The following is a 12,057-nucleotide window of genomic DNA, read 5'->3' on the forward strand; positions in this document are numbered from 1 at the left end:
CAGGAAGGAGCTTTCTATCGGGTCCGACGCGGCAGTCCTGGAGCAGAGCTGTGGACCAGACGCAGACCCGGAGGTCCTCCGTGGCGAGGGGGTTCTACCGGGTTCGGTCCTCGGGTTCAGAGACGGTGGTGGGGACAGGACAGCACGGACGACCGCACTCTGGGGACCCGGCCGCGGAAGGGTTCGGTCAAGGCGGGCCCTGACCAGGCGCGCACGAGCCCGCCTCGGCCGCCACGTCCGCCCCTCGCGCCGCCTTCCGCCGCCGCCCCCCGGAACGCGGCCGATCGCGCGGACGGGCGGGACGGGCATGGCGCCGGCCGCGGAAGCTGCGCGCAAGCTCGCCTCAGCCCCTGGAGCTGCGGGCCCTGCACGCCCTCGGCCCATCCCTGCGAGCCCAAGGAGCGGGTGACCGGTGGGCTTCCCAGGGCGCGCGTCCACCCCTGCTGGCCTCACGGGACGAGCGCCCCTGCCCGGCCAGCCTGCACCCGCGCGCCAGGCTCCTCGCGGAACCCGCCCCCGCTCTCGCCCCGCCCCGCGCGGCCCCGCCCCCGCGGCCCTCGGCTCTCACAGGCTGGCTCCGAGGCCGCGCCCGGCAGGCCAGCCAATGAGAGTGCGGCGCGCCCCGCGGCACGTGCGCTCCTGCCCCTCCGGGCCGGGTGCGAGCCGGCGGAGCTCCTCGGCCTGGAGCGCGCGGGGCGGAGGCGCGCGGGGCAGGCGGGGCGCGGGGTGAAACGGAGGCGGGACGCGGGCGGGGCGCTGGCGACAAGGCGCGCTGATTGGCCGGCGCCGCGCTCCGAGGCCGTTAACGGCGGCTGGGCCGGGCCACCGCTCCAAAACAAAGGGCAGGCGGCCCGCGGGGCGGCGGCGGGAGGATGTCTCGCGCCCTGCCTAGGCGCTAACGGCCTCAGCGCGTCCCGGGCCGCGCCGGGAACGCCTGAGAGCCGAGCCCGCGCTGACCGGGCCTGGGCCGGATGGGCGCTGCGGGCTGGGGCGCGGACCGCGGAGCGGCCGTGAGTACGGGCGGGCCTCGCTGCAGCTGCGCGGGCGGTTACTTTGTGGCCACCCAAGGATACTGTGGCTGCGGGCGGGCCCGGGAAGCACCTGTTGGGCGTCCGGGCGGGCGGGGGCGCGAGTAGTGCGGGCCGGTGACTTTTTTGTTCCGTTTTGGATTTTGATTTGTTGATATTGGGTTCACTCCGTTTTGGCACGGACAGCAACGCCTAATCTTTGATTCCCCCGCCCTTTCTTCTCTTCACCTCCCCCGCTGCCCCTCTTCTCCCGCCCCACTGTGAAAAGATATAGGGAAAATGGACAAGATCCTCGATTATTAGTTCTTCCTTCCTTAAAAAATACAGCCTCAACTGGGCAAGGAAATGAGGGCAAAAGAGGTCTCCCCGGAATGTTTATCAGAAAGGCGGAAACGTTTTCAAGTTGCCACGTAAAGATTATTACTAAAATGGAGCGTCCTCAGTATTTACCACTTGTGGCATAGGTTTGATTAACTGATTGCAAAAGCCTGAGCTTCAGAGATCTAAACAGGATCCTCCTCCCCCATGCTTGCCTCTGATTGACATCTTTAATGTCCAAATTATGTGCTGCGTTCTAAGAATGGGAAGAAGGCAGAGTTTCTATTTTAGGCAGATAATGAACATGGAAGACATCAGTTTCCCCACCCCACGCTTTTTCTGTTCAGTTGCATTTCTTCTTCCTCTGTCTAAAATATACCCACCTTAACCTGATGTTTTCTTTGCTAAGAATGTTATTCTTCCCACCCACCGGCCCCTGACACTCCTAAATCACTACCTAGGTTCCAAGGATAGGCTTACCTACCCTGGGGAGGCTTTCCAGGCGCGTCAGTTGAGCAAGCTACAGATGTAACAGATGTTTGCTGAGCACCTGCCAGGTGCCAGGAGTTTGCTTAATGTTGGTGTCGTTGAGTCTTATAATCATGCACTGGTCCCCCTCAGCTGTGGGCTCTTGGGAGGCAGTGGCAGTGGCATGTCTGAGGAGTAAGAGGATCTCCAACATCTTTGTGGTCTCTCCTCTTGGACCCTACGGGGTAAAGTGTCATCTACTTGTGGAACCTCTAAGGGTTGGGCCCATATCGAGCACTTAAATATAACTCAGCACTCTTAATTACCAATCTGAGCAAGTCTTCTTTTAAAATAACTAATTACTTTGGAAAAAACTTCAAATTTACAGAAAGGTTGCAAAGACATTACAGACAATCCCAATATACCCCATGCCCAGTGCTCCGTATCATTACCATCCTATACTGCTGTGGTACTCTTGCCAGCATGAAAAACTGACCTGAGTCCATTCTTGTCACTAAACTCTGGGTATAAAGCCTTTTCACTTTTGAAGCACTGTAATTTATAAAACCATTTCTTTCTTTCTTTCCTTCCTTCCTTCCTTCCTTCCTTCCTTGTCTCTCTCTCTCTCTCTCTCTCCCTCTCCCTCTCCCTCTCCCCCCGCCTCCCCCTCCCTCTCTCCTTTTTTCTTTCTTTCTTTCTTTTTTTTTTTGGAGATGGGGTCGCCATCTGTTGCCCAGGATGGAGTGCAGTGATACAAACAAGGCTCACTGCAACCTCCACCTCCTGAGCCCAAGTGATCCTCCTGTCTCAGCCTCCCATGTAGCTAGGACTACAGGTGCACACCACCATGCCTGGCTTACTTTAAAATTTTTCATAGAGACAAGGGTCTCACTTTGATTTCCAGGCTGGTCTTGAACTCCTGGGGTCAAGTGATCCACCTGCCTCAGCCTTCTAAAGTGTTGGGATTACAGGTGTGAGCCACAAAGCTATTTTCTTTATGTTGAGGGCTGTGTTCCTCTAACATCTGTTCTTGATTCTTGCCTGTCTTCACTGAGTTCCACCAGAACCTGTGTCGGGGAGCAGAGATGGAGTAAAAGGGCAAGAGGCTGCCCTGTAGGTTTTTTCTTTTTTCTTTCTTTCTTTTTTTTTTGTTGGTTTGTTTTGGTTTATTTGTTGGTTGCCTTTTTGAGACAAGTTCTCATTTTGCCACCCAAGCTGGAGTGTAATGGTGCAGTCTCCAGTTACTGCAGCCTCAAGCTCCTAGCTTCAAGCCATCCACTACGCCTCCTGAGTAGCTAGAACCACAGACTCACACCACCATACCCAGCTAATTTTTAAATTTTTTTGTAGATACAAGATCTCACTATGTTGCCCCAGCTGGTCTCACACTTCCGAACTGAAACGATCCTCCCAGCTTGCCTCCCAAAGTGCTAAGATGACAGATGTGAGCCACCACCTCCAGTTGGTTTCGTTACTTAATTTTATTTATTTATTTTTAAGACAGAGTCTCGCTCTGTCTCACCCAGGCTGGAGTGCAGTGGCATGATCTCGGCTCACTGTAGCCTCCACTTCCCAGGTTCAAGTGATTCTCCTGTCTCAGCTCATGAGTAGCTGGGATTACAGACATGTGCTACCACACCCACCTAATTTTGTATTTTTAGTAGATATGGGGTTTCACCATGTTGCCCAGGCTGGTCTTGAACACCCGACCTCAGATGATCCACCTGCATTGGCCTCCTAAAGTGTTGGGATTACAGGTGTAAGCCACTGTGCCTTGTTCTATTAGAGAGACAGGGGCTTGCTCTGTCACTCAAGACTGGAGTATAGTGGCACAATCATAGCACACTGCAGCCTCAACCTCTTGGGCTCAAGCAATCCTACAGCTTCAGCCTTCTGAGTGGCTGGGACTGGAGGTGTGCACCACCATGCCCAGCTAATTAAAAAAAAAATTTATTTTGTAGAGATGAGGGGTCTCACTGTGTTGCCCAGACTGGTCCCAAACTCCTGGCCTCAAGTGATCCTCCAGCCTCAGCCTCCCAGAGTGCTGGGATTTACAGGTGTGAACCCAAACCCAGCCTTCCCTGTAGTTTTAATGTATTTGTCTCCATGGAAGACAAATGAAAAAAATTGTTTTGAATATGAACAAGCAATAGAACCCCGCCACCCCCCGCCACCCCCGCTTTAAACTTTGCTGATGCTCTTTGTTAGTTTTTTTTTTTTTTTTTTTTTTATTTGTTAGGTGTAACAATCAGCAAAACCTCTAGGGAGTGATAGTTGTTTTTTTTTTTTTCTTTGAGATGGAGTTTCTTGTTGCCCAGGCTGGAGTGCAATGGCGCGATCTCGGCTCACCACAACCTCCACCCTTCTGGGTTCAAGCGATTCTCCCGCGTCAGTCTCCCAAGTAGCTGTGATTACAGGCATGTGCCACCGCACCTGGCTAATTTTGTATTTTTAGTAGAGACAGGATATCTCCTCATTGGTCAGGCTGGTCTCAAATCCCCGATCTCAGGTGATCCACCTGCCTTGGACTCCCAAGGTGTTGAGATTACAGGCGTGAGCCACTGCACCCAGCCAGGGAGTGGGAATTTTGACAAGGGATTTGAGTGGAGCTTGAAGAAAGTTCTCAATAACCAAGACGGAGAGAGCTAAGGGATTTTCAAGCAAGCAGTGTGAGACGGATTGAGGAAAGAAGTCAAGAGGATGAAATAGATTCCACCAGCAAATGTGAGGACATTCCACCTGCTATACAGATGCTCGTCGGCTGGTGAGAGTAAAATGGAAATCCTGGAGCCAGCCTCTGTTGCCCATACCCCAGGAAGGGGTTAGGAGCCATTATTCACCCCACTGCTCAGCAGGCTCTCTGGCACCTGCAGGGCCTTGGGCTGGGGCCAGGATTCCTGGTGGGATTCGTGAAGTGCTTGCTGACCCCCTGCCATACTGTAACAGTGACACCTGGTCCTGCTGTGAGGCCCTGGTCAGACACCTAAACTGTGCCCAAGGATCGCCCCCCTTAACACTCGTGTGACTCTGACTGCCCTGTAAATTGCATGTTACCCCACATTACACAGAAGGTAGCAGAACTTGGCTTGAGGTCCCAGAGCCAACAAACACGTGGCACGTTTTGCATTAAACCCTGGGAAGCCTCTCAAAGCAAGTTAAACCCTCTTTCAACTTTGTCCTGGGGGTGCTGACATCTCTGTTGGCAAACCTCATCTGCTCCCTCCCTCCTGGTGCCACCTGCCTTCCCAGCAGCATTGGCATACATCCCCCGCCGACCCAAATGCTTCCCCCTCTATTCTGGTTCCTCTTTGTGTGTCTGTTTTTTTGTCCTCCTCTTGCCCCAAAACAGGCCTTCAATGTTTGATGAGACTTTATTTAACGTGAGGTTAAATAAAATGGTTTTTATGGCCAGGCGCAGTGGTTCACGCCTGTAATCCCAGCACTTTGGGAGGCCAAGGCAGGTGGATTGCCTGAGCTCAGGAGTTCAAACCAACACGGGCAACACAGTGAAACCCCATCTCTACTAAAACAGAAAAAATTAGCCGGGCGTGGTGTCGTGCGCCTGTAGTCCCAGCTATTTGGGAGGCTGAGGCAGGAGAATTAATTGAACACGGGAGGTGGAAGCTGCAGTGAGCCGATATTGCACCATGGCACTTCAGTCTGGGCGACAGAGCGAAACTCTGTCACCAAATAAAAAAAAAAATTTAAATATATAGTTTTTAAGCTTCTCAGCCTCTTTTCTTCTGTTTCGATGCAGTCTTCTGGGTCTAGTACCCACCCTTTTAATCTAACAAGGGTAGTGTGATACATAGTTCCTATACCTCCCCTTTTCTTTTTTTTTTTTTTTGGGGGGGGGGAGATAGGGTCTCGCTCTGTCATCCAGGCTGGAGTGCAGCCGGGATCACATCAGCCTCCCTAGTAGCTGAGATTACAGGCACGTGTCACCACACCCAGCTAATTTTAAAACTTTTTTGTGGAGACAGAGTTTTTCCATGTTGCCCAGGTTGGTCTCGAACTCCTGACCTCAGGTGATCCTCCCACTTTGGCCTCAAAGTGCTGGATTATCGGCGTGAGTCACAATGCAGAGCCCCTTCTTGTTAGCAAGAAAGCACCTCTACTAGGATGTGTCCCCAGGGCCTGGTTATGGGAAACTTTGTTACTAATGGTAGAAAAAAAAAAAAATGTAGTACAGGTTCTTTGAAAAGAAGCGCTCAGTGCAAACACATTATCAGTAGACTCAGGAGAGGAGGTAGAGATGGTACCTGAGCACAGATGGGAGGAGAGAGCCTGGAGGGCGGAGGCACCCAGGCCCCTTGGCTCCCGCAGAGAGCAGGGGCTGCTGGGGAGTCCACAGAGAGTGAGATCATGGCTCACTGCAACCGTGACCTCCCGGCCTCAAGTAAGCTTTGTCTCAGCGCAGCTGTAGACGTGGCTTGACGCTCTCAGTGGATCCCACTGGGCACCTAGGCTGCAGTTCCTGAAATGGGAACGGGAGTTTTTCGTCCTGTAATTCAAGTCGGGAGAAAGTGGATGGTGTGAAGGGAAGTGGGAATTGCCAAAGGCAAATTGTACCCATGCCGTTGCCCTTTCATGTAAATTCTTCCAGACATTTCCACACCTGTGACTTCATGTGGTATGTACGAGTTTGAATAGTCAGTGTGGGCTGGATGTGGTAGCTCACGCCTGTAATCCCCAGCACTTTGGGAGGTCGAGGCGGGTGGATCACTTGAGGTCAGGAGTTCGAGGCTAGCCTGGCCAACATGGTGAAACCCTGTCTCTACTAAAAGTACAAAATTAGCCAGGCCTGGTGGTTGGGTGCCTGTAATCCCAACTACTTGGGAGGCTGAGGCACAAGAATTGTTTGAATCTGGGAGGCGCCTACCACCACACCCAGCTAATTTTTGTATTTTTAGTAGAGACAGGGTTTCACCCTGTTCGTTGGCCAGGCTGGTGTTGAACTCCTGACCTCAGGTGATCCGCCCGTCTCGGCCTCCCAAAGCGCTGGTATTATAGGTGTGAGCCACCATACCTGGCCTCTTTTGGTTAAACTTGAGGTGTTTTCCAATCTTTTGTTATTACAGGAAGTATTAGTATAGGATGATATTTTGTTATTTCAGGTAATAACTGCTTTTATCCAGTTATTTTGCACATGTGCATCAGTCAAAGGTGAATTCCTCAGATGAACCCCCAGTCCAGGGCTGTGCTCCTGGGAATGTTGTGGGTGTTGCCAAATGGCTGGATTGCAGAGGGCCTTTACCGGTGGTGTTTCAACTTTAAAAATTTTTAAATTTAATTTACTATTTTTAGAAACCGTCTCGCTCTGTCGCACAGCCTGGAGTGCAGTGGTGTGATCACGGCTCACTGCAACCTTGACTTCCTGGCCCCAGGTGATCCTCCCATCTCAGTCTCCCAAGTAGCTGGGATTACAGGTACACGCCACCACTCCTGGCTCATTTTGTTTTTTAGGGATGGGGGTCTTGCTCTGTTGGCCAGGCTGATCTTGAACTCCTGGCCTCAAGTAATCCTCCTACCTTGGCCTCCCAAGTAGCTGGCACCACAGTCGTGTGCCACCACACCCGGCTTAATTTTTTGTATTTTTTTTTGTAGAGACAGGATTTCACCATGTTGCCCAAGCTGGTCTCAAACTCCTGGACTCAAGTGAGCTACCCGCCTCAGGTTCCCAAAGTGCTGGGATTACAGGCGTGAGCTACTGCGCCTGGCCTAACTTTTAAAAAAAAAATCACTGCCAACCTGCTAAGCGTTAGACAGTATTGCTGTGCCTTCAGGGTCGAACATCTGCGTGCATGTTTTCACCTTGGACACCTGGTCCGAGGTGGGAAGACTCTGGCCTTGAATCCAGCTTCACAGTTCACTGGCTGTGCAGCCTTGGGCAGCTTGGGTAACCTTTTTGGGCTTCAGTTTCCCTATCTGCATGGTGGAACTAATAAGGACACACATCTCTTAGGACTGCTGTGAATCACACCATTCTTATACAGTATGCACTTAGGACAGGGCTGGCGTTGGCCTGCCAGGCTCTGGGAACTGCTACATGTTCTTTTCCAGGAGCTGATGGTTTTACTGATCATCTGTCCCCTCTGTGATGGTGGGGGCTTTTTCCTCTTTTTAATCCCAAGGACAGTGCCTTGTCAGTGACAGGTGGGAGAGGCAAAGCCAAACGCAGGGAGGTTTCCTCCGTAGAGAGGAGGGAAGGAAGGGGCGGCTGAGTGGAACAGAGGTGGAGAAGCTGGGGGGCAGCTGGCCAGGCAGGTGGTAGCACCGCCTCTCATCCTCATCCCTCTCCTCCCTAGGGAGGTGGACCTGATGTCCTGGTTCTGCTTTCTTTATGACCCTGGCTGAACATGGCAAGGCCATACGAGCACTGTTCCTTCCTGGTTCTCCCTGGCTCTCAGTCTGCCCGGCACACCAGCCCCTTCATTGCCATACCACGCACACACCCCAGTTCTCCTCCAGCTTTCTCACGTGCTGGTGTCCGTGTCTGCCTGGGGCCTCCTTTCCATCTCATGACACCCTGGAGGGCTCCGCGGGGCAGTTGTGGGGATGGGACCCATGCTCACCTGCTGGGTGGTGGCAGTGCTGGGGGAGGTGAAGCAGCCTGGAGATTGAGGGGACCGGGCCGTCTTCTACACAGGCACCCGGGGAGGGGGTTGAGGACTTGGTGGGGTAGTTGAAAATGAGAAAGGGGCACCCCAGTCTGCACTCCGTCCAATTTAGTGTCAGAAGCTGCCTGGTTTTGATTCGTGTGTTTTTGTCTTTAGAAGTGTGCTTCTGTACCATATGTACATGGGCCTGATTCACATTCTCTTAAAATAATTTTACAGGCTTATTTTAGGAGAGAAATTTCTGGATTCCAGAAAATTGTTTTTGCTCTAAAAACATACCCCACATTAATGTCTATTCGTGGGGATGGATGGCAGCCGCCCTTCAAAGTTGGGAACACACAGTGTCCAATAGTGGAGATGACTCGCCAGGTGAATTGCCCAGCGTTTTCCTTTCAGTTACTTCAGGGCGGCTCCTAATCTGCCAGTAGGTCTTGTAAAAGCCCATTTACTTTGGTTGTTTCCAAACGTGGCCATGGTTTCCCGAGTGCAACGGTGGATCTGTCGTTTAAAGCTGAGTTAAAACTTAACACGATAGTGACCACAAATCCAGCCCTGGCCACTACTGCCAGGACCCCTTTGAGGGCTGGTGACAAGGGTCACCGTCAGGACTGAGACCACATGAAGCGCATGGGAGGCATCTGTGCAGTGACCAGACTTGGGGCAGGAAACGGGGACAGGGACCTAGATGGCTGGGGCCCTGGACAGCAGGCTCTTCTGGTAAGGATGCCTTGGGGGCGGGGCTGTACAATGAAGGTCTCCAAATAAGGCTCATTGGAAGTGTGCTCGGGAAACAGCAAGTCTGCTTTGGTTGGAAAGGAAGCTTTTTGTAATAGTGGTGCCCTCAGTGTTACTCTGCAGGGCCCTGGGCACTCTAGTCCAGGAAGAGTTAGTGGTGTGTCCTGCATCCCACTGGGGATGCGTGACACCCAGAGAAACCACCAGGCAGAGGCGAGAGCTGAGATCTGAGCTTGTCGCTGCATCTGCCTCATAGCTGGGATGCTCAGCCAGTGGTACTTGCGGTGGGGACAGCCCAGATGCAGGACGGGGCCAGCAGGGAGGGCAACAGGCCGGGCTATGGCTGCCAGGGTTGGTGTCTGTACTGAGAGCTGCAGGCTTTGAGTAAATAGAGAACAGTTACAGCATGGAGGACCCTGATGGGGACATAACCACTTCCTCCCGCCCGGAACCCTGGTGGTCAGAGGGTCCCCTCCCTCCCTGGGACTGTACTGTCCTCCCCTGATGCTCTTCCCTCTCAGGTCAGGTGGGACCGAGCAGCGGAGAGCACCTGTGCCCTGGAGTGAACACCTGCCTGTGGAACTGTGGTGGCCACCAGTGGGCAGGGATGACAGTTTCTCAGGATGTTGTGAGAATTTGCAGAGCCTAAGGCGTGAGTGCATGAACTCCTGGGCTCCAAAAGTTCCCTTGTCACACTGGGGGCCTGAGACCTGAGAACCTTGCACCTGAATGGATGAGACTCCTTCCTGGAACCTTCTGGGACTAGCTTGGGGCCACAGCAAGCTGCGGCTGGTCCTTCCTGGACAGCACTGGCAGGGCCTTCGCTTTTGCACTGCCCTTCGGGGACCACGGTCCTAGACCCTGGGGACATATGGGTCTGGGTGGGCTGAACCTGCAACTGTCCCCACCCTTGGCCCCTGCCAGAGGCTCCTTGATGCCCATGAGTCCATGTTTTTAACAAGCTCACCAGTGTTTCGTGGCCACTTCTCATATCAAATACTGGTGTTTTTTTTTTTTTTTTTTGGACAGGATCTCGCTCTGTTGCCCAGGCTAAAGTGCAGGGGCACCATCACAGCTGACTGTTAGCGTCGACCTCCCAGGCTTAAGCAATCCTCCGGCTTCAGCCTCTGGAGTAGATGGGACCACAGGCATGTGCCACCATGCCTGGCTAATTTTTTTTTTTTTTTTAGAGAGACAGTGTCTTACTACCTTCCCTGGGCTGGTCTCAAACTCCTGGGCTCAAGTGATCCTCCTGCCCTGGCCTCCAAAAGTGCTGGGATGACAGACGTGAGCCGCTGCACTGGTGTTAAATATCTGGGGAATGAATAGGTATCGGGTGAATCCTCACGTGGAGACAGCAAAAGTAAATAGGGGTTAAAGTGCCTTTCAGGGGCCAGGACACTGGTCAGTGATTTTTTTTTTTTTCTTGCCATCTAGGTTTAATAAAGCCACCCAGGTGACTTTAAAATTTTATCATTTTAGGGCCGGGTGCAGTGGCTCACACCTGTAATCCCAACACTTTGGGAGGCTGAGGTGGGTGGATCACTTGAGATCAGGAGTTCGAGACCAGCCTGACCAGCATAGTGAAACCCCGTCTCTACTAAAAAAATACAAAATTAGCTGGGCACTGTGGCTCACGCCTGTAATCCTAGCACTTTGGGAGGCCGAGGTGGGTGGATCACCTGAGGTCAGGAGTTCAAGGCCAGCCTGGCCATCATGGTGAAACCCCATCTTTAAAAAAAATAATAAAATAAATAAATAAATACAAAATTAGCCAAGCAAGATGATGCATGACTGTAATGCCAGCTACTTGGGAGGCTGAGGCAGGAGAATCACTTGAACCCAGGAGGCAGAGGTTGCAGTGAGCCGAGATCGCACCATTGTGCTCCAGCCTGGGCAACAAGAGCGAAACTCCATCTCAAAAATAAAAATAAAAAGTAAAAAAATTTTAATTTCTCAAGCTGGGCACGGTGGTTCACACCTCTAATCCCAGCATTTTGACAGGCCAAGGTAGATCGCTCAAGCCAAGGAGTTTTAAACCAGTCTGGGCAACATAGTGAAACCTGCCTCTACAAATAGTACAGAAATTAACCAGGCATGATGGCACACTCGTGCCATCCCAGTACTTAAGAGGCTGAGGCATGAGAATTGCTTGAATCCGGGAGGCGGAGGTTGCAGTGAGCAGAGATCATGCTGTGGCACTCCAGCCTGGGTGACAGAGTGAGACCCTTTCTCAAAGCAGTAAAAAAAAAAATTTTGTTAATGAACTGTTCTTTTTTTTCTTTTTTTCCCTTTGAAGAAGTCTTATTCTGTCACCCAGGCTGGAGTGCAGTGGTGAGATTGTGGCTCACTGCACCTCTGTCTCCTGGGCTCAAGCAGTTCTCCTGCCTTAGCTTCCTGAGAAGCTGGGATTACGGGGACCTGCCACCATGCCAGGCGAATGTATTTTCACCATGTTGGCCAGGCTGGTCTGGAACTCATGACTTTGTAATCTGCCTGCCTTGGCCTTCCAAAGTGCTGGGATTATAGGTGTGAGCCACCTCGCCCGGCCTTAATGAACTACTTTATAATTACAAAATACTGGATCACTTAAGCAGCATGTGATGAGGTTTGAAGGAGGTACACAGAGCATATGCCAGTGAAACGTTTCCGAGGTTATGAGGAACTGCCTCTGTGCTGTCTCTGGAGTGGGGCTGGGGCTATGGAGTGGAAGACTCACTTTTCACTCCTTTTGCCATCTCAATACATATATCATACTTAAAGATAAGAAATGAAGGCCGGGCGCGGTGGCTCAAGCCTGTAATCCCAGCACTGTGGGAGGCCGAGGCGGGTGGATCACAAGGTCAAGAGATCGAGACCATCCTGGTCAACATGGTGAAACCCCGTCT

At 52.3% G+C, this 12,057-nt stretch overlaps 1 protein-coding gene across 1 annotated transcript in view; it reads left to right on the forward strand.

Moving 5' to 3' along the window:
- Window positions 1–740: 740 nt before the first annotated feature.
- The window catches only part of YPEL1 (yippee like 1), a 36,463-nt gene continuing 25,146 nt past the window's right edge, over window positions 741–12,057 (forward strand). Inside the window, exon 1 of the mRNA XM_017518615.2 lies at window positions 741–1,010. The gene's annotated coding sequence lies outside the window, so the exon portion shown is untranslated. The remainder of the gene's footprint in view (window positions 1,011–12,057) is intronic.

The sequence above is a fragment of the Cebus imitator genome, unplaced genomic scaffold (genome assembly GCF_001604975.1).
Source record: "Cebus imitator isolate Cc_AM_T3 unplaced genomic scaffold, Cebus_imitator-1.0 Scaffold690, whole genome shotgun sequence".
NCBI lineage: Eukaryota > Metazoa > Chordata > Mammalia > Primates > Cebidae > Cebus > Cebus imitator.